The 22,356-nt window shown below is 42.3% G+C and overlaps 1 protein-coding gene and 1 non-coding gene across 3 annotated transcripts in view; one reads left to right on the top strand and one right to left on the bottom strand.

Annotated features, from left to right (window-relative positions):
• Positions 1 to 3,918: 3,918 nt before the first annotated feature.
• CD4 (CD4 molecule) overlaps positions 3,919 to 22,356 on the top strand; it is a 64,451-nt gene continuing 46,013 nt past the window's right edge. Inside the window, exon 1 of one of the 2 annotated variants that reach the window (XM_061625196.1) lies at positions 3,919 to 3,980. The gene's annotated coding sequence lies outside the window, so the exon portion shown is untranslated. Of the gene's footprint in view, positions 3,981 to 6,617; positions 6,685 to 22,356 lie in introns of those variants that run through there. The other variant, XM_061625288.1, reaches the window with a different exon arrangement.
• Positions 10,054 to 10,172, bottom strand: LOC133375936 (5S ribosomal RNA). Its single transcript, XR_009760347.1, has one exon. It is a non-coding gene; the product is annotated as a 5S ribosomal RNA (ribosomal RNA).

The following is a 22,356-nucleotide window of genomic DNA, read 5'->3' as shown; positions in this document are numbered from 1 at the left end:
CAGATACATCTCTCTCATTCTCTGCATTCTTACTGGGACTCAAAATTCACTGCCTGAGACTGCCTTCTGTTGCTTCATGTTTAGGCTGCCTCCGTGAGTTTTAAATGATGTGCCTCATGCTGTATTCAGACATGGCTCTGTGATGGTTGTGGTATTTGCTGTCTTGCCCACAATACATGTCTTTCTGTCTCTTCACCTGTAAACCAGTGTTGCTGTGCCCCTTCTCCACCATAGAGAAGGGTGCAAGTGGCATGTCAAGGAAGGAGTGGGTGGCAGAGAGATTAAATCTCAGCAGCGTCTGGGGTCTTTGGATTTCCTCTGGGTTCTGTGAGACAGGGATTCATAGAAAGTAACCAACAAAGTGTGGGTGAGAAACCACAGCAACCCCCACCTTATTCCTCCAAAGAAGAGAAATCACTGAAATTCAGCATCATGAGGTACATTTGTTTATGTCGACATCTTGAACAATTTCATTGCGCTGTGAGCCATACCAGATAATGCCACATAATGTGGGTTGGTGCTGAATGGGCAATCAAGACCCATTCGCTGCATTGTATTTTATTATTGTTCATTTAATAAATCTATAATCTGCTTTTTAAATAAAAAATCTTCACAAAGTGGCACACAGGTATCAATTAACAATTTTATTTGTTTTTATTAATAATATATGTCTTAAACATCCTTTCTGGTTTAAAAAGTTACAGAATTTAAGCAAGAAGGTACGAATCTTGCATGGATTGCTGCAGATGCCATGTGACCATCCAGAATGTTCTGAAGAGTCCAAATTGACTTGTACGTGGGAGTGTGTATGACTATCCCGATGCTGTAAACAGTGCAAATCATCTTGAATGCACAGTAAAAGACCCTCTGGAGGCGCCCTAAAGTTGGATACAAAGCTGATGTTTGCATTGGGAGGAAAGTTCCCACTGGTGTCTTGAGCTATACTTCCAATGGGGGAGGGTGCCAGGGAAGAAAGTGTTCCACCCCTGCCTTGCTACTTGATTGTGATTGGGAGGGTGCATTTCTGCTATATATTTTTAAATGTTGTGTCTTATTTGGCTCTTTGTCTGTAGATAGACTAGTTTTAAAACTTTCAGTCCTCTGGTTGTGCTGCTGGAGAGCTTGATGTAGAGTGGAAAAGGCACAGATTTTTTTTGTGGCGGGAAGTTCACAAGAAAGCAGAGTTGGAGAAAAGATAGAAAGGGGAACCCTGCACCCCTTTAAATGAGATTAGCTGTGAGAGATGGGATATGTCTGGGGATTTTTCCAGGGGACGGGGAGTAAAACACTGAAAAGAGAGTAGGCTACTTTTGCACCAAAAAAAGAGGGAAGAACCATGCAGGTACATTTTGCCTTGTATCTCAGGTTCTATAAATACTAAAAACTTGCTTTTAAAAGAGGGATGAAAGGGGGGAACTGGATATTATGGTTCATCAGGGGAGTGCCCACTTCTCCCTCCCCACTTACTTATTTTATGTATTTATTATTTGATTTATAGCCGGCCCTTCCTCCCAGCAGGAGCCCAGGGTGGCAAACAGAAGCACTAAAAACACTTTAAAACATCATAAAAACAGACTTGTGGATGGCTATGGCCTGGGGTTGCTGCTGTTAAAGGAAAAATCTCAGAGGACCATTGCTTCCAAGACACTTTTTTGATGTGAAATGGCTTATCATGCCTATGTGAGGAAGGAAGAGGGTACAAGGGGAAGAGACTGCCCACATGTGTGACTTCTGAATTAAAACTGAGATATTTGAAGCTCTGAGGCGGTAGTTTGATAATCTGGCAGGACCACCTTTTAATGGCCATCTTCACATACAGACGTGGGCATGCACACAGTACGTGGAGATTGTAAACAGTCAGACCCAAAGGCCTTGACATTTAAACAAATCTGTGGCGCTTGTATACAAAGCCCAACAGTATACAAAAAAAGGACTGAGTGATCTTTCACAGCCATAGTCATAGATGATAATACTATCTTTCTGACTATGCTATATGCTAATTGAACGCATGTAACAAGCACACACACACTATCCTGATTAATAAACTATGGGCTGTACTCAACTAAGTCCTACTCAGAGTAGACCAATTGAAGCTAATGACCCCTTAGTCATGTCTAGTAACTCAATGGGTCCACTCTGAGCAGGACTAGCATTTAATATCACCCAGTGTGTGGCCACTATTGTTTATTGGTCACTCTCTTATTCTCTTGTGTACATTTAAGCTTTCCATTGTAGAAATGACACATACATATCGTAGTTCTTAATTTCATGGTGTTTTTGCCTCACTTTTTACAACTGTTTTCTTTATCCTTTTATGTGTATCTGCTGAGAGCACTTTATGCATCAGTTAGAGTGGGTTATCTGGTCCACTAAATTATTGCCACAATAAATTTGTTAGCCTTTAAGGTACCACAAGACTTTTTGCTGACTTTGCTACAACGGACATGGTTGCTTCTCTGGAAGACAACCTATTTTTCTGGAAAGTGTGTGTCACAGTTGATCTCATTGAGGAACTACTAAGAAGTCTTGCAACGTAAGGGGTCCCTGGTACACAGTTTCAAGACCAAAGAAATTAATCAAGGCCCACCCCCTCATAGCTGCCAGCCCTCTGTTTGAATAAAATCTGTAGGTAGGGCTTTCTTGGATTTTTGTGTTGATGTGTGAAGAAATAAATTATTTAATTCTTTCACAATGGCTTCTGGTCAGTCTGAATTCCAAGAAGCATAAAGGGAGACAGAGAGAAAAACTAACATACGATGCAATTTAAATGGGAAACTGGAAATTCATTAGAGAGATTCATTACAACTTCTGCCTGGAGTTTTCTATTAATAATAACACTAATAATGATAGTTGCTTGTTACATGAAGGTCTCCAAGCAACCTGCAACACTGTTAAAAACACAAATACATTATACCATAAAAACAAGCAAAAACAGCAAAAAAAACCCAAGCCCCCTAACAGTCACTGGAAGCTTTAGCAGCAGACAAATAACAAACAGTATCATCTTAGTTGATCAAAAGACTGTGCAAAGTATTTACGTGGTGCCAAAAAAGTCAATGAAGGTGCCAAGTGGACCTTGCATTCCATAGATGTGGAGTCACGAATGAAAAGGCCCTGTCACCATCCTCCAAGTCTTACTCTGCCTGGGGCTATTCTTTCTTGAAGAGAACCATTAATTACCTCCTTGGACCATCCAGCTATTCCCTCTCTGCCAGACTTTATCAGCCATGAGGGGCAAGGCTCCAAGACGAGTGCTTGCACATAGTCCACCAAGTACCTTGTCCATGTCCCCAGGCCACAGCAACTGAAATTCATCAAATGACATTGGATAAGAAAGCGCTGCAGACACCTCACCAGGATCAAAAGCACCAACAACGGAGTCCAAATCCTGACAGATGGAAGCATTTTTTTAAATCCTCAACATGCTTAGCAGAATGTCACAGTGGGCTTTAGACAACTACAATCTCCCTAGGACCAGTATGTAATAAGCTCTTAGGCACTCTAAACAGTTCAGCTGGATGGTAAGCTGTGGATGCAATAGAGGCAGAGGAGTGAGTTTTCCTTGGTGTCTTCACTGCCACTGAATCGGCTCAAATGTGAACATGTACCAGTGTTTGTTGGGAGTTTTTCGCCATCTGCATTCAAGCCATCTTGTTTCATTGCTCTCAGCTCTAGGGTATCTAACTAAAGTCGAAAGCAACTAGATTCCAAAAAGTGCCCAAAATGTCCTCTGTTGAAGGTCTCTGAGGTCTAACCCAAAACCATCTGATTTTTGCTGCTTATCTGTGGGAGGGAGGGAGGGGAAGAAGAAACTACAAATGCTAACTGGCTTTCTGAACTTTACTGACTTTTTCAGTAGTTTGAAATAAGAAGGCGGGTTCCTCCCTCCCTTCCCTCAACTGTTGCTGCTATTAGATGAGTTAACAGCTGGAACTCATGAAAAGGGAAAAGACAGAAGAGAAGTAGAGACGGAGAGAGAGGTAAGGACACAACTTCACTGTTTTATAAACCTTTCCTTTAATACATCAACAATTGCAAGATATTTTTGGTTGAGTGACTTGATAATCTGACACATTTACCCCATCCCTGCCTTGCTCATTCTCCCTTTTGCTGATAGAAGAAGATGACAGCCACACATCACCTTCTCTCTAGATAGCTAGCTCATGGCGACACAAAAGTCACCCAGAACTGGTGTTAGCATTAGTTTGTCAATGAGGTCTCTAACCTTTTGCTTTTTTTGGGGTGTGTGTGTAATTTTAACCTTTTTCTTTAAAACTGTTCTATCTTTTTGTCTAGTTTTTCTTTGTAAACATTTCATCTGTTTGCAACTCTTAGTTCTTTTTTCCCATTCAGTGAACAAATGGAAGGTGGTGGTCCTGGGATTGTGTTTGCTTTCTCCCCTTCCAGCCTTGATGCATTCATCTGAAGGCTCTCTCGGTGCAGTTGGGGAACTTTGCAAAAACCAGGGTCCCTGATCATGGGTACAGAGCCAATGCATGTAATGAAGTACGCACAAAAACTTATTTGGACTTTCAGATAAACACAGAGAGGTTGGTAACGGACAGCAACTATGTTCTTGATTCCCCTTCTCCCTGCACTGAATATTTATAAACAGAGGCACTTCCTCTTTCCTCATTTCTGTTCTAGATTTTCTCATTAATTCATATTTGTACAGGATTTTTCTGACTCTGCTTTTTCTGAACTGCTCACTTCTGTATACAACATCCTAATTTTTTTATTCCTCATGTCACATAATCATCTTTTTGTGCCCTGACCTTTACGCCATCTCCCTCAGCGCAACATGGTCCCTGAAAAGTCTCACAAAAATTTCTCAAGGCATTTGTTTCCTCTTGCCTCGAAAATTGCTTTAATCACCAGCTGAGGACATCATTGCTCTAGCCCAGTGGTTTCCAGACTTTTCTTCCCCCAGACTGCTTGAAAATGGCAGATGTTCTTGATAGACCATTTAATGATTTTTCTGTAATTGCAATGCTGGATGCTGCATAAGTTTTAATTGAATTTCTATTGCTTCTTTTATTTTTTATGTTGTATTTTATTGTATTACAATTTGAATTCCATAGAAGTAATAAAAATACAGTTAAAATCAATATGAATATTTAATGTGAACATGCCATGGACCACCTGAATGAAGCTCACAGACCACTGGTGGTCCACAGACGACAGTTTTGGAATCCCTGCTCTAACACATTTATATTTCCTTATGTGCATCATTCACAAGGAAAGGTTTCTCCCCATCTCCAAATCCCTTCTAGCTAGTGCGAGAATACCCTGAAATTCTACAGTCCAGAACACAGGGTCTACCCAGGACATGTTTGTGCCTCAGGTAGAAAATCCAAATAACACCCCTACAAAACACACCATTTAATATGGAGGACAGTCCACCAGGAGTTATCCTGTGCGTGCTTCAGCGAAAGAGAATTGTGCAAGGGCATGTTGTTTTTCAGTTTCAGTGTGGGTCTCGCGCATGAGGTTGCCTTAGTATATTGTGCCCTATAGATCAGTTGTGTCAGTCTTCTACTTTTATGCTTTTAAAGACATCTGAAATCTGCCACCTGAGATGGCTACTTCACCTTATCTTACACTGTGGCTTACTCCCAAAGCAGGCGAGATCAAAATGTGGTAAGGCTGAAATGTGATTCAAAATCTACTGGTCTGCACACACCTTACTTGAATTAAATTCTGGAATATTTGAAACTTTTTTTTGTCATTCACTGTAATAGCATAAGAGAGGCTGGCAGGGGCATTTGGCAGCATGTTTGAAAATGGATGGATGGATTTTGCTTTAGAAAGTTCTAAGTAATCTGGCAATTGAGATGCTAAACTGGAAGCAAGGAGGAGCAGCATAAAAACAGAAATGAAACCCAAAGGAAGAGACAAGACAAATGTGAAAGAAAAACTCAAAACAATATAAAAATATATTGAGACAATGTGTTTAATTTAGATTAGTTGTTTGATATGATAGAATCCTTCTTTAACTTGATTTACGCACAGCATTACTTTGTGCTTTAGAATCAATGTTTTGTCAAAAGGAGTGCGTTTATTCCTTGAGATTTCAGCAAATGCCTTTAGTTATTCCTGGTGGCCAATACAAAATCATTCTGTATACTCAGGGGCATTGAATTTGATGGAACTCTGGGTTGTAGATATTTTTTTCATTATCAGTCTGACTGCCTTATCCATAAAGAGGCCAGACTTAGGGCTCTTTCTCAGTTTCTTATGACTCCTGATCTAACCTGCAAAAAGTTCCAAGTTTTTAATTGGCAAATAAAGATAGGCTGCTCATGTGAAAGATGGCCTCTTTTGTATTGGTAGCAGAACAACCAAGGCATGAACATTCACATGATACACTGCTCTAAATGTACCTGACTTTTAATAACTTAATAATTCAATGGATTTGTTTTCTAATGGATTTGCATTTAATTATGCTGTGTGTATTTGGTTTTTGTTATGATGTATGGACAAGATGACAAATTATTTCCTTGCTAATGGGCTGCTTTCCTACTCCTACCCCACCCCCACTGATGACTTAGAATGGTGCACAGGTGCCTCTACTTATACAGAGGAATGTTATGAGGGAGGGGTACTTTCCAGTGCCAGAAGCTCTGAGCTTTGGCTTGGCAAGTGAGAAGCTATTGCCGTGTTTCTCTCACCAGCAATAACCAGGTGAGGTGTCCGTTTATTTATTTATTTATATCCCGCCTTTCCTCCAAGGAGCTCAAGGTGGATTACAAACGTGGTTCACCCCCTCCTCATTTAATCCCCACATCAATCTTATGAGATAACTTAGGCTGAGAGGCAGTGAGCTTCATGGCCAAGCGGGGATTCAAACCCTGATCTTCCAGGTCCTAGACCAGTGATTCTCAAATGGTGCATCCAGGCACACTGGTGCGCCCTAAGAGGTGACTAGGTGTGCCCCACATATTATGAAAGTATATTTTAAAAATGAGAAGAAACCCATTTGTATAGGGTAAGTAATAGTTTTCTATAGTTTATTTCTATTCATAGTTTAAAACATATTAATATATTTTTAATCTTGTACACAAAGTGCGCCAGAAATTTTTTATATGTTTACAGTGCGCCGCGAAACAAAAAAGTTTGAGAACCACTGTCCTAGACCAATGCTGTAACTACTAAATCATACAGGTTCTCAATGCCAGATGCTTTGGATCTGCTGGTGCCTACTCGTCAAGCCCCTCAGCCGTGCTTGCCTGAAGGTGGCACAGCAAAACAACTGTGTTTGTGCGTGTGTTATGTGCCTTCAAGTTGATTATGACTTATTTTATTTATTTATTTATTTTATTTTGTTCAATTTATATACCGCCCACAGCCTGAAGGCTCTCAGGGCGGTGTACAGCATAGGATAAAATACAATAACATCACAAGAACAATAGAACATAAATATAAACAATAAATAACCTCATATACATTAAAAGCTTATGGCGACCCTATGAATCAGTGACCTCCAACAGCATCTGTCATGAGCCACCCTGTTCAGATCTTGTAAATGCAGGTCTGTGGCTTCCTTTATGGAATCAATCCATCTTTTTTGGCCTTCCTCTTTTTCTACTCCCTTCTGTTTTCCCCAGCATTATTGTCTTTTCTAGTGAATCATGTCTTCACATTATGTGTCCAAAGTATGATAACCTCAGTTTCATCATTTTAGCTTCTAGTGACAGTCCTGGTTTAATTTGTTCTAACACCCAATTATTTGTCTTTTTCACGGTCCATGGTATGTGCAAAGCTCTCCTCCAACACCACATTTCAAATGAGTTGATTTTTCTCTTACCCACTTTTTTCACTGTCCAACTTTTGCATCCATACATAGAAATCGGGAATACTATTGTCTGAATTATCCTGACTTTAGTGTTCAGTGATACATCTTTGCATTTGAGGACCTTTCCTAGTTCTCATAGCTGCCCTCCCCAGTCCTAGCCTCCTCCTGATTTCTTGACCACAGTACTGTCTCCATTTTGGTTAATGACTGTGACAAGATATTGATAATCCCTGACAAGTTCAACGTCCTCGTTGTCAACTGTAAAGTTATACATAAATCTTCTGTTGTCATTACTTTAGTCTTCTTGACGTTCTGCTGTAGTCCTGCTTTTGAGCTTTCCTCTTTAACTTTCATCAGCATTCGTTTCAAATCATTACTGGTTACTGCTAAGAGTATGGTATCATCTACATATCTTAAATTATTGATATTTCTCCCTCCAATTTTCACACCTCCTTCATCTTTAGTCTCAGCAATTTGTAGCAACTCTATTGTAAGGCAAATATTCCTGGTGATTTGTTTCTTCCAAGTATTTTAAGAGCGGCTTCCACCTCACATTCTAAAATTTCTGGTTCTTCATCGTATGGTTCCTCCGTGAATGAATCTGTCATCATTGCATCTCATTTATTAAATTAAATGATTAAATGAGGAGGTGGAACAGCAAAACAGTAACTTCTACTATAAAAGAACCAAGACTCCCAATCATGGCCAGCAGGGCTGCAGATGCAGCAATGAATCCACATCACCTATTCCTCTCATTAGGATTGTTCTGCCCAGCTGCGATCCTATGGACAATTACCTCAATAGGGCTTACTTCTGAGTAGATACATGTAGAGACTTGTACTGTTCAGGACATGTCATGCATTTGATGAAGTGGACTGTAGTCCACGAAAGCTTACACCATAATAAATGTTGCACACCAGGGGGGGGAATGTTGAGGGGGGGAAAACAGCATTGTGGTAAGCAAATCCATAATTTCGACAGTGCCAACGTTAGATGGTAAGGTTCTAGTAAAATCAAAAAAGAAAAGAAAACTCAACTTCCTTGAGAAAAAGCTCAGGAACAAAATCCTTATGATGCAATAGAAACAGGACTCTGCTCTTCACTCTGATTTTTTAAAAATAGTTTTCTTTAACTCCCCTATTCCCATTCCCATAGGGTTTAGAAAAAAATAGGACAAAGAGTAATTTCCATCCCGGTCCTTCACACCCCAGCTTCTACCACAAGCAGCACCCAGCACTATAGGTAGCTCTAGTATAGTACTCCAGATGAGTATATAAACTTTTAAAGGACTCTCCAGTTTTGAGAAACGGGATTCCCAGTCAGAGGCATATTCTCAGTGATGTATGAGCACAGACAGCACTTTCTCTCAGCATTGCAGAGATGTGTAATATTAAGCTTTTTTGGCCATCATTTGAAGAGGCACCTCATGCAGACATATGGTTAACCAGGACAGAGCACAGCACACCAGTGGTGGAGGACAAAGAGGAACCTTTTTCAAGCAGAGATCCATTAAATGGTTTAAACAAGCAGACTGCTATGGGGCATCCACCAGTGTTTATCAGTCTCACATAGTACTGTCAGGAAAAACTAATTAAATAGTGTGAGGCCTCCTGTGACCCCAGCCAAGCTAGCCATGCACAGAAGAGGCTGACCGTTGCATATCTGCATGTACCACTCTGGCCTTGCCACCTCTTGCTAGTCTAGAGGTGGGTGGAGAGTGGGGTGGATAATTCTGTCAAGTCTCTGCATTAGGTGCAATTGGACAGTTAAATCATTGTCCCTACAGAGGAATTAAATGCTCTCAGAGGGGCATGCACAGTACAATGACTCACATGGAAAAACCAGAGGTCTCCTCTGGGGATGAGTAGCAATTTCTCTTAGATTGCAACCCTTAGCACATGACGGGTGCTTCCAGACTATTGTTAGTTTCAACTGGGATTCAGTTACATGCCAGTAAATTTAGATTGCACAATTAAAGTAGATTTGATGCTCTTGCACAGCAAACCCCACCACCAAATCAGAAAAATGCATTGGAAAGCGTAGGATAACAATTGCTTAAAGCAGCATCATATAACCTCCCTGCAAACAAATCAGGCTGAATGCTCAGTAAACAGGTCACCTTAAAGTGACTTTGTTGTTGTTATATGCCTTCAAGTCAATTATGACGTATGGCAACCCTCTGAATCTTTTTTTGGATATATTCACAGGGTTTTCATGGTAAGAGGTATTCAGAGATGGTTTACCATTGTCTTTCTCTAAGCCTACACCACCAGGTATTCCCGGTCGGTCTCCCATCCAAGTACTAACCAGGCCTGACCCTGCTTAGCTTCCGAGATCAGACGAGATTGGGCATGTTCAGGGTAGTATGGCTGTAGGCTGAAGCACCCTTACCAGGGATTGAATCCCACTGAGGTCAGTGGGACTTATTTCTGAGTAAATGCGTAGAATCAAACTAACCATGATGTTGGGCGTTCTGTGACTGGAACTTCCAGAGTTTTTTTATATTACAAAAAGCAGCCACGGGAGAGAGGGGGATACCGTTTTACTAAGTTTTACTAATTGGAGCAAATAGCAGGTTCAGCTTGGGGGGGGCAGGTTTCAGTGGGAAAGTAGCCTGGGGAGGAATGGTTAAAGCCCTTACTTCACCTCCCACCCCCAGCTGCTTTTTGTAAATAAAAAAGATGTTTGGCGTGTCTTTTCCCCCTTCCTTCCTGCTGAAACTTCACACCCCATCCTGTGAGGTCTGAAAGGCTGTCAGGAGCCCTGAATAGCCACACTTGTCCTAGGAACACGGCAACATTTTGTTGCAGGCCCCACTTGTTAACAAAACGGTGGACAAATGTTAAAAACACAAATAATAATTAAAAAAAATTAAAACACTATAATACCATGACATTTACAGCCCAATACTACTTTTACACAATATAGCTAAAAGATGGCCTGTCCTAAGACATTTTGTTGCCTGACGTGAAGGACAAGATGCTCCCCCCCCCCATTCTACATTTAGAAGCTGACTGGACAGGCAGTGTAATCTTACCTCAGTTGTGATGGGATAACCAGTGCAGCACTTGAGGCAGCTAGCAAACTAGTTTCGGGAGTCTGGCAGATGCTGTGTGGTATATGCAGCTCTGTCTACCAACAGGGAAGAACACTGAGGGGATTCAGAAGGATCTGGCAGGATGTTGCCACCATCAGCCCACAGCATCTGCTGCCTGAGTCAGTCAGTTCATTCTGCCTGATGACAGAAATGGCCATTAAAAGCTAAAGAGAAGTAACATTGGTGATCTTCATATAACTTCTGCTTACCTCCCAAAATAACCTGTATATGTCAAGCTACAGGAGAAGCCTTCTAGTTGAGGAAGATCTTTACCTGAAGGGATTTGTAAGAAATCAAGCAGATCGTCCTTGGGAGTGAATACTTTGAAGTGACCGCCATGATAAAGACACTGGTCTTCAGTGTCATGGTCTCTATCAGGCTACAACGTCAAAGACGGAGTAGGGCCTCTCTGGCCAGGCCTCAATAAGGAGGAATTAACTGCACAATTTTATGGCTGCTGTTGGTACTTCATGCTATAGACATTAAGTGCAGAACAGTAGAGATTTGTCTTGCAATGCCTGGCTGGAAGCTGCTTGATATCCTCTGAAAAATCACAGTTGCCCTCCTTGCCCTCCGCTTTACTGTAAGACTCTCTCTTTTGGATGTCTGTTTCATTCTCCATGTCAAGCTCTCCCTGAGCATTTTCGTCAGGTGGGTGATAGTATGCCCCTAGTATTTTAATGGACTCAGTAGGGCTAAATAACTCCAATGGCAGTTGTGTACTACAGATTGAAGTGGTATAAAATTAATCTTGTTAAGGCTTCCCCTGGGAATGACGGTGGAGAGTATTCTGCAATAAAAATCTACTTACTCCAACAGATGTCCCAGCAGTTATTGTTCAAGTACTTTTCATCTGTAGTGTTGATATATATCTGAGACCTTCTTGAGTGTTAAGATCAGCAGATGGGCCCCTCTTGGTAGTTCTGCCACCCTCAGAAGTTTGGGATGGTGGTGGCTGGGAAAGGGCATTCTTTCTGGTGACATCTAAGTTGTGGAATTTTCTCCCCACAGAGGTGTATCTTCTATTTTTATAATACAGTTTTTGTCATATGCTGAAGATGCACCTCTTCACCCTGGCCTTTGCCACTTGAGGTCTATGTTTTCAGGACCCTCTCTAGCTGTGATTGCAATAAAGGACATGCAATAACAACAACAACAATTTAAACCATTTATTTCATTATTTCATTTATTTAATAACAATCACATTTTTTTAAAAAAAAATCACGGTTGTCGTGAATATTTTCCAGCTAGTATTTTGAAGAATGTTACCAGATATGGTATCAGGGCTGGAGTTCAATATGGCTGCTAAACTCTTTTGCCCATAGAATGTCCCCATAGAATTGCTGACAGAGGGGAGGGGTAGTGATCTTGCTGTAGGATGGCCCACCTTTTTTCTGCTCCCTGCTCCTGTGGCAAGAGAAAGCAGCTTGATCTGCAGGCATTAACAGGCAGAGCTTGGAAAAGTTACTTTTTTGAACTACAACTCCCATCAACCCCAGCCAGCATGCGCTGGCTGGGGTTGATGGGAGTTGTAGTTCAAAAAAGTAACTTTTCCAAGCTCTGTTAACAGGTGACAGTGCTTTTCCTCCATGCCATGAAAAGCTTCCTCCACTGATATCTGCAGATAAAGCTGTTGAAAAAAGGCAAAAGAGGAGACCAAGCTTTTTTCTTCTTCTGGTCATTTGGCAACTCCGTCTTACTGTGATGGGAATGGGATAGCTGTACATTGCTATTCAGCCCTTGTAAACAACACGGCAAGTCGTGCAGGCCCTCCAGGGTGGAAAAAAACGTATCGACTTGCAAAAATATTTTAAAAAAACACTGAACAAAATGTTCCCCACTGTAGTTGTAAATTCAGACACCAAACAGTATGTAATCCCTACCACCAGTTTTTTAAATGTAGCCACTTGTGTCATTCGTGGTCACTTGTGTCACTCCGCATTAACCGTTTCAAGAGGGTGGCCGCTTTTGTATCACCAAAATGATAAAACGGAAATGCATCACACAAAAAAGACAGAAGATGCAGATTTTCATAAAATGTGTATATGCTAATTTATACATATAATTGCAAATTTAGAAATTAAGTCTATAATTTAATGAAAAGTACACCTCACCATAATGGGGAAGACTATGACTGCATGGTGCCTGCTCAGTCCGCTGTCTGGGTGCTAATGGTTGTGGACACCTTCTAGGCCTTGCCCTCCTTTCGTTTGCTTCTGTATCTTTAAACTGGAGTTGAACGAGACTCCTTCAAATTCAGGACTGCTCTCTGTAAAGTAGGACATAGTGACATAGCCACCCAAATTCCAGAGGCAATGTCCAAATGGGTGCCAGGCAATACAGCAGTAAACTGGTCTTATTTCATGATAACTATATGTTCAGTGGGCTTCTTGTTGTTTATTTAAGTGATCACTTCTAGAACTTAAGATGATGATAATAACACTAACAACAATAATATTTATTAATAGACTTTATACCCCACCCCCCTTCCTGAAGGAGCCCCAGGGCAGCAAACACGTCAACAAAACAATTTAACAAAAATAAACAAGTCTAAAAACAGTTACAGTTAAAACATTATTTCATCCCGTGATCTCCAGGTTGCCAGGAACAGTCTGCTTCAGCCATCAAATGTTACAACTATGTCCGCATATCCATTTCTGTGGCACAGTGCAACAATCTTGCTGAAACATTTTGGTTTGTTCAGTGTCTGGATGGGAGACAACCTGGGAGCCCACCTTGTACACCGCCTTGAGTTCCATGATAGAAGAAAGGCAGGATTTGAATGTAACTGATAAATACATAACTCTCCTCCTGTTTCGGATACTCTAGTTCTACTGTATGGCTTGTACAATTTCGGATTTCAGTCAGGAGTTGAGAGAATGAGAAAAATTCAGCAAGATCCAAAAGCTTAGGTGTGAAAGATTAGCTTTGCATGTGCTCCATTCTTCCCGCGTCTGCCTATCTTCTTATGTTTGGACACAAGATACACCCAATCACAAAGGTTTCAGTCCCAGTTAGTGTTGCCAGATCTCCAGTTTTCACCTGGAGACTGGTTTTTGGGGGTCCTCTTTGGGTTGCTGGGAGAGTCACCTTAATCTCCGGACACTTGGCTTTCATTTTTTAAGTGGTCTGGTTCAAAATATATAAACCAAAATGTCAGCACACACCCCCCCCCAGCTTCTGTTAGTACCGGCAGCTCCAATCCCTGCCCTTTCAGGTTGTTGGCATTGGCTACGTGAAGTCCGGGTTGTGATTGACAAGATTTGCTGATGCCCCCCCCAAGGCAATACTGTACCTAAACCCCATTTTAAGTTCTGAGAAGAGTTTCCTTTTGCTGCTTGTCTCACATCAGGAATTCAGTAAATATATAGGTTTCAGCAGCATAAAGAATAATTTCTCTGTACAGGATTGGGACTTGCTTCTGAGTAAACATGCATAGGATTGCACTACAACAGAAGATCACGGCAGGATCTTGGTGGGCATACACAGTAAAAAAAATTTAGTTATAATTATAATGAAAGTGTACATAAATGTTTTTTTAATTACTTGCAAAAAAGGCATATTATACATTTTATCTTTCAAATAATTTTTGAACAAATGTTTTAAAAAGTGTACATGCTGCAGTGTTATCCTTTTCTAATTAAGGAGTCAAACAAGTTTAAATTACTGGACAGTCAAAGAGGGCAGTTTTTGTCTTATTCATAAACTGATTTGAAAACCTTCCCAGTATGAAGCTTTTCTGGGAGTAAAGCTGCAATGCTAATTTCACATACTTGGGAGTTAATCCCACTGAATTCAATAGGACTTTTGAGTAGATAGACATGGTTAGGATTCTGCTGAAAATCCATGGAACTTTTGAGTGAACATAGAAAAGGACTGTGTTGTAAATCTTTCTCTCCCCCTCCAGTCCTTTTTTTATTTTAACAGTTAGGTAGGGCTTTTCACTGCTTTTATTTGGCAGGTGTCACTGCTTTTATTTGGCAGGAAACTAATACTTGTTTTTTAAAAAAAGTTCTGCAATGGCCAACTGGTTTTAACAATAAACTATTATATGGAATGTATGTATATTTACATCTCGTGTGTGTGTGTGTGTGTGTGTGTGTGTGTGTGTGTGTGTGTGTGTGAGAGAGAGAGAGAGAGAGAGAGAGAGAGAGAGAGAGAGAGAGAGAGAGAGAATATTTCCAACAACCCTGTGAGGTAGGGTTGGAAATCAAGGCAGCTCACAACAAGAAAGAAAGCCATTTAAAATCCAATAACCATAAAACAAGTATAAAACAGTTGCAGAATAGCTTAAAGTGGCATGATTCTGAATTTTAGATTGGGTGAGTGAAGTTGCTTATCACTGAATTGCAGTCCTGGGCATGCTTCCCTGTCTGAGTAAACCCCAATGAATACATTGGGACTTGCTTCTGAGTAAATGTGCATGGAAATGGAAATGGACTGCCTTCAAGTTGATCCCGACTTATGGCTACCCTATGAATAGGGTTTTCATGGTAAGTGGCATTCAGAGGGGGTTTACCATTGCCTTCCTCTGAGGCTAGTCCTCCCCAGCTGGCTAGGGCCTGCTCAGCTTGCCACAGCTGCACAAGCCAGCCCCTTCCTTGCCCGCAACTGCCAGCTGGGGGGCAACTGGACTCCTTGGGACTATGCAGCTTGCCCACGGCTGCACAGGTGGCAGGGCACGTAACCCCTGAGCCACTCACTGTGGGGGTGATCTTTAGCTGACCCTTGACACCCAAGAGACACGAGCGGGGATTTGAACTCACAGACTCTGGACTCCCAGCCAGGCTCTCCTCCCCACTGTGCTATACCAGCTGTAAATATGCATAGGATTGCACTATAAATAACTTTACAGATTGTGTAAATAATAAACATCTTTGACATTCATGCTTATATAAATATTTCTTCATACTATGTCTTGATATGTATCTGATTTAACACTATGGTTGTAAATAATTACTTACAAATTATTATTTCCTCTACATTTTAAGTGTGCCCTTCTTCCTTGGGGTGGTCATGGTCCTCCTGTGTTGTTTTCACCCTGAGGGGCAGATTAGGCTGAGAGATGGTGCGTAGCCCATGGTCATCCAGTAAACTTTGTAGCTTATTTCCATTTTAAAATATAATTAAAGTTATTTATATGCAGGCAAAATTTATGAAGTAATGCAGATCCACATTATACATTTAAAGCACATCTAACTTGCATTTAAAGCGTATGACTTCTCCCAAAGAATCCTGTGAAGTGTAGTTTCCCCCTCACAGTTATAGTTCCCACCACTCTTAACAAACTATAGTTCCCATGATTGTATGATGGGATTCACGTGCTTCAAATGTATGTTGAATGTGCTTTAAATGCATGGTGTGGATCTGCCCTAGTAGGCTGTGCATTCATTAATGAATTGAAAATAACAATTTAAAAAAATATTTTTTTGAACAGGGTTGTAGCTCAGTGCTTTGCATTCAAAGATGCAAAATTCAATCTCTAGAAGAGACTATTGCCTGGAATCCTGGAGAGCCAATACTAGTCCATGTCATCATGGGCTCCTGCCAGAAGGGCGGGATATAAATCAAATAATAAAATAAATAAATACTGAGCTAGATGGTATCAAATGGCCTGAGCCAGTATAAGGCAGATTCCTTTGTGCCTAAAAGAGGAAAGAGACCCAAGGGCCACAGTAACTCCAAAATTTATTTGTTTGTTATGTACAACATTTATGTATTGCTTTGTTGTAAAAAAAAAAAAAAAAGGCAGTTTCTGGAAGGAATTAAAACAACCCCAGGGTTTGGGATGTTTCTGACCTGGCAATCCTGGTCCCAGTTACTTCACTGGAGCAGCCTCTTCCATACGTGGGCTTGCAGGACCGGCTCTATGCTCCTTCACTCATCTAGTGTTCTTTCTTCCTGGGATAAGCCTGACCTTGCATAAGTAAGGACCATCTTTTTCTCTTCACCTGCTTTCCCCACCCCAGCTAAGGACAAGGCAGGCTAGCTGACTCTCAAAAGCAGGGGGTGGGGCCCTCAGGCCTAGAGTGGCCCCAAATATAGCCCACTAGGCGTCTCTATTTGGCCCTTGAGACTCTCCCAAGACCACACCCCTCACTAGATCTGTTTTGCACCTCTCAGGGGTGTGTTGTGCAGAAACTAGCCTGCTGTACAAAGGTAACATTTACATTCATTGTTCATTACATTCATTGCTCTGCCCTCTTTTGCCTTCAGCCCAGGGCCGGCTCCAAAGGGTGGTCAGGTGGGGCCCTGACAAAGGGGCCCTGAGGGGCCCCTCCGCTCCTCTTCTGTGATTCGCTGCAGGATCGCTGCCGCGGATCTCACAGCAAGAACTCCAGAGCCCCCGCCATTCCCTTGCTCAACCTACCTTACTTGGCTGAGTTGTGTGGTTGCGCGTGCAGTGCTGCCCTTAATCAAAATGGTGGCTGAGGTTTTCCTAAGGGGCTGAAGCCACTGCCACCATCTTGGGTGATAGCACACATGCATGCTACGCATGTGCATCCCTGTCATGAGCCAAGATGGCGGCAGAGGCTTCAGCCCCTTAGGGAAACCTTGACCGCCATCTTGGTTAAGGGCAGCGCTGTGTGCGCAACCACACCACACAGCCAAGAAAGGTAGGTTGAGCAAGGGAATGGCGGGTGCTCCGGAGCTCTTGCCGTGTGATCCGCAGCAGAATCGTAGAAGGGGAGCACAGGGGCACGCTTGTCCCCAAGGGCCCTGGCATGTCTGGGGCCGGCCCTGCTTCAGCCCCACCCACCACTGCATGTGGCCCCTGTAAGATTACATATAAGAATATGGCCCTTGCACTTAAAAAGTTTCCCCACCGGTGCTGTAGATGTTTTTGTTTGCCCAAAGGCTCCCAATGAACTTCCCACTCTCTTCCCTGGCTTCTAGCTCTTAACTGTGGGTGTTGCTCTCCATTTCTCTCCCTGCCAGTTGACAGCTTGTTTGCACTTCCACATTCTCCAGTTACTTCCACCCCAGTCCTTTTCTCTGCAGTGGCCATCCTTTGTTCAAGCACTTCTTTGATTAGGAATCCACAGTGTATTATTTTCAGATCATTGCATTCCAGCACCTTATGTGCTCCCTCCCCCATGTTCCTTCAGACCAGGTTTGCGGCTACTTTGTTAGTATAAAACATAACTGTAGCGCCAGCTTCTCCAGTGTAGGCTCTCAGGCCTTGGCTTAGCTCTGGAACTGAGGCTGCAGGAAAAGTCCAGTTTGGTGGTGCAAGTAGATGAGCATCAGAGCAGAGCTTGGAAAAGTTACTTTTTTGAACTACAACCCCCATCAGCCTAACCCAGTGGCCATGCTGGCTGGGGCTGATGGGAGTTGTAGTTCAAAAAAGTAACTTTTCCAAGCTCTGCAATAGATATGGTCAAAGAGAGGCTGAAGATCAGACACGAGATTACGCAGATCAGCGTCAAAGGACAAGAGACAAATGCAAACACAGAGCTAGGGTGATCATGTGTCCTACTTCACAGAGGACACTGAAGACAGAATCCTTTGTGGAAGGGAGCTGATACTGGCTGAGGCTGTTGGGAGTTGTAGTCAAAAACATTGTAAGGCACCAAGTTGGTGAAGGCTGCTCTAGTTGAAGGGCTATCTGGCCTGTTTTTATGTGCCTTCAAGTCGATTATGACTTATGGCGACCCTATGAATCAGCGACCTCCAACAGCATCTGTCATGAACCACCCTGTTCAAATCTTGTAAGTTCAGGTCTGTGGCTTTCTTTATGGAATCAATCCATCTCTTGTTTGGCCTTCCTCTTTTTCTACTCCCTTCCGTTTTTCCCCAGCATTATTGTCTTTTCTAGTGAATCAGGTCTTCTCATGATGTGTCCAAAGTATGATAACCTCAGTGTCATCATTTTAGCTTCTAGTGACAGTTCTGGTTTAATTTGTTCTAACACCCAATTATTTGTCTTTTTCGCAGTGGTATGTGCAAAGCTCTCCTCCAACACCACATTTCAAATGAGTTGATTTTTCTCTTATCCATTTTTTTCACTGTCCAACTTTCACACCCATATATAGAAATCGGGAATACCATGGTCTGAATGATCCTGACTTTAGTGTTCAGTGATATATCTTTGCATTTGAGATCTTTCCTAGTTCTCTCACAGCTGCCCTCCCCAGTCCTAGCCTTCTTCTGATTTCTTGAGTATTGTCTCCATTTTGGTTAATGACTGTGCCGAGGTATTGATAATCCTTGCCAAGTTCAATGTCCTCATTGTCAACTGTAAAGTTACATAACTCTTCTGTTGTCATTACTTTAGTCTTTTTGATGTTCAGCTGTAGTCCTGCTTTTGTGCTTTTCTCTTTAACTTTTTGTCTGGCCTAAGTCTGTTTTAAAGATAAAGAACCATAAGAAGGGAGAGCAGGGACCTTGAAGTTGCCCATCAACAGTAAGCACCTGAACATCAGGCACACATGTCTCTTGCTTAGCCCTCCCCCCCCCACAGCTGTTCTGATAAAAACATGGAGTCCCTAGCAGCTGCTTTTAGGTATAAATGGAAATGTCAGGAGATCTGACCATGGATCTCCCAGGTCTCATCTGTCTTGGACCTAGAGTCACTGAGCTTCGGACTTCAGATTAATGTTGTGAGCTGGAAATATCAGATATTTTGTTCTCATGTTGTCCTGGAGGGTGGTGTAAAAAAAGGGGGAATCCACAGAAAGACCTTGTAAGTAGAGCCTCTTTATGATTTCTCAGCAGGCTCCTGAACAATACCTCAGCCACAAACGAGAGCAAGAGCAGAGCTAGAAAAACCACAGGGCCATGGGGGAGGGCTGAGAAAAACAGAGGAAGGGATGTGCACGAGCACACACACACAGACACCACAAAAGACTTTGTTTATATAACCTTTGCAGACACAAAGAAGAGGTTAAGGATCCTGCATTGTATTTCTCCACAAAATACAAAGAAAGTTGCATACCTGTGGCTTTATAGGTCATACTTTAGCTTCTCTTCTTAGGAGAGAGGAACAAAACATAGAGCATTGTCTCCACTGTCAGTGATTTACTCGGCAACCCCATGGAAATGGCTCTTCTCATCTCCAGGCATTATTGTGAGAATGGGCATTGAAGGCTACATTGTCATAATAGTCTTCCATTGAGGCTCAGAGACCAGCTTCAGTTTCATTTGTGCCCAGTGCCCACCAGCTTGGGTTTAAAACTTGTAGCCTGTGTGGCTTCTGAAGATCTAGTGCCAACTATACCTGCCAAAGTAGCCTCTGAGTGAGCTTCTAAGGACCCCCAAAAATAAATAATACCATCCTAATACCATCCAGGCATTCTGCATCAGTCTCAGTGGAGCCAAAAAAAAAAGAAGATGTGTGGGAAGGGCATTTCCTCCACTCCAGTGGTTCCCAAGCTTTTCCCCCCTGCGGACCACTTGAAAATTTCTGAGGGTCTTGGCGAACCACTTACTCGTTTTTCTGCCTATTGTAGCTTCTTTTATTTTTTATGTTACAATTAGAAATAGATATGAATATTTAAGGCAGGCACTCCACAGACCACCTGAATGAAGCTTGTAAACCACTGGTGATCCAGGGACCACGGTTTGGGAACCTCTGCTCTACTCCAAATGGGAGGAAGGGCAGGATGTAAATCCAATAAATAAATAAATACTCCATCCATGGTACCATTTGTTCTTGTTCCCATCTTGGACCCTTCAATACTACCACTGCACAGCCAAGGTTAGTGACCTCGACACCATCTCTGCGACCTCAAACAGAATCGGAGCTCTGGAGACTTCAGTCCTTGTTTCATGTGCTGTTCATTCAGTGTTACTGTGCAACCTCTGGCAATGTGACTTTGCTGGCTAGATTTTGGGTCACTGATTTTTAGACACTGACAATGGCAGGCTTACCTTTACAGTAGATGTTCTCCCTGCAAGCAAGACACTCCAAGATATGCATTACTCTTTTATATAAAATACTACCCTTGGGACTCAGGACACAACATTTCTTTGGCTTAAGAGATAAATGGGATCTCTCTCTCCCCCCCTCCATACATTAGATATGCCTTAGTGAGTTCAACTTTCTGGTTTCCCCAGACAGGATCCTTTAGATACTAAAGTCCTAGAATCAATACCTCTACCTCCATCATGGACAGGCTTACCGGCCTCAATTTGGCAGTAACCATTATCATCCTTTCTTTGTGACAATGTGGGCCCCACTCAGAGCTTGGAAAAGTTACTTTTTTGAACTACAAGGCCCATCAGCCCAATCCAGTGGCCATGCTGGCTGGGGCTGATGGGACTTGTAGTTTTAAAAAAAGTAACTTTCCCAAGCTCTGGCCCCACTTCAGCATTTTACACTGTTAATGTTGGCTTCATCAGAACCATCGGCCATACTGTTGCCACCTCTGGCAGTCCCTCCAACTACGGTACCAAGCACAGCCCTAGTATTGATAGTGGTACAGTCAATGCCAGCTATGGCTACAGCATCAATACCATCACATCTCCTGATCCTGATGCAGTTCACCATGGCAGCTCCTCTTCTGCACACTCCTCCAGAAAACACAGCACAGCTTCTCAGCAGTCACCTTGTTTGCATGAATCTGGCTGGCATTTAGAGGGAACAACTAAATTATCTGAGCCTGAGTGGAACTGTCATCAGCTCATAGTATATGTGACCCAAATTCAGTCTCTGTCCTGGATGACTTAGGACTCTACTCAGACAGCATTCTTCAGACAGCAGAGTCTCTGAGCCCAAAGGTGCAGCAAGCCCCTACTGTGATCTATTGCCCAGTGTTCCAGTTTCTTTCATCAGAAATAGTAGTGCCAGTAGCCCTTGCTTATGCTACCAGTTCTCATGCAGGTAACTAGAGAATCTTGAGAAAAACTCTCCTCAACCTGCTTCACATTATTCAGATTCAACAAAATAAGGAGAGTCCTGCTGGATCAAACCAATGGTCCACCTAGTCCAAGGTCCTGTTCTCAGAGTGGTCAGCCAGATGCCCAGGGAAGCCTATAAAGCAGGATCTGAGTGCAACAGCACTCTCTGCTCTTGTGATTCCCAGCAACTGGTGTTCAGAGGTATACTGCTGCCAACAGTGGAGATAAAATAAAGCCATCATGGCTAGTAGCCTGATAGCCTTATTCTCCATGAAGTTGTCTCCTCCTCTTTTCCCATTCAAGTTGGGGCCCATTACTGCATCTTGTGCAAGCAACTTCCATACTTTAATGTGCTGTATATAGAAGTACTTCCTTTTATCCAATTAAGGAAGTTTCAGGTGGTTTGTCTTGCTGATATCTTACCATTCATCAGCAATTCAGCATCTTTGAGCTCTGTGACTTTAAGGGTGCATATTTTCCTATTACCACCCACCCACCCACAAGATTGTTGTTTCCTACACTTTGCTTTCCGGGACACTTGCTACCAGTACATGTCGTCTTCTTCTTTGGTTTCACCACCACACCTTGTGTTTTTACAAAATGCATGGTGGTCATCAATGCA

This window comes from Rhineura floridana, chromosome 1, assembly GCF_030035675.1.
Source record: "Rhineura floridana isolate rRhiFlo1 chromosome 1, rRhiFlo1.hap2, whole genome shotgun sequence".
NCBI classification, from domain to species: Eukaryota; Metazoa; Chordata; class Lepidosauria; order Squamata; family Rhineuridae; genus Rhineura; species Rhineura floridana.
Note: the sequence above shows the minus strand (reverse complement) of the source record. Positions and strands in the feature narration are given on the sequence as shown.